General features: G+C 49.0%; 1 non-coding gene across 1 annotated transcript; it reads right to left on the minus strand.

The window, feature by feature from the left end:
• Positions 1–22: 22 nt before the first annotated feature.
• LOC118345241 lies at positions 23–137 on the minus strand. The gene has a single exon (XR_004798826.1). It is a non-coding gene; the product is annotated as a 5S ribosomal RNA (ribosomal RNA).
• Positions 138–200: the final 63 nt, after the last annotated feature.

The following is a 200-nucleotide window of genomic DNA, read 5'->3' on the forward strand; positions in this document are numbered from 1 at the left end:
AAGGCGGAAAAAACAAAAACGAGGGGTGCAACACGAGGACTTCCCAGGAGGTCACCCATCCTAGTACTACTCTCGCCCATGCGCGCTTAACTGCGGAGTTCTGATGGGATCCGGTGCATTAGTGCTGGTATGCACCCATCAAACTAATTACTTAAAATTCAAATAATCCTTGAGCGACATACTAGCGTCCTTCCGATCCC

Source organism: Juglans regia, unplaced genomic scaffold (genome assembly GCF_001411555.2).
Source record: "Juglans regia cultivar Chandler unplaced genomic scaffold, Walnut 2.0 Scaffold_18322, whole genome shotgun sequence".
Taxonomy (NCBI): Eukaryota; Viridiplantae; Streptophyta; class Magnoliopsida; order Fagales; family Juglandaceae; genus Juglans; species Juglans regia.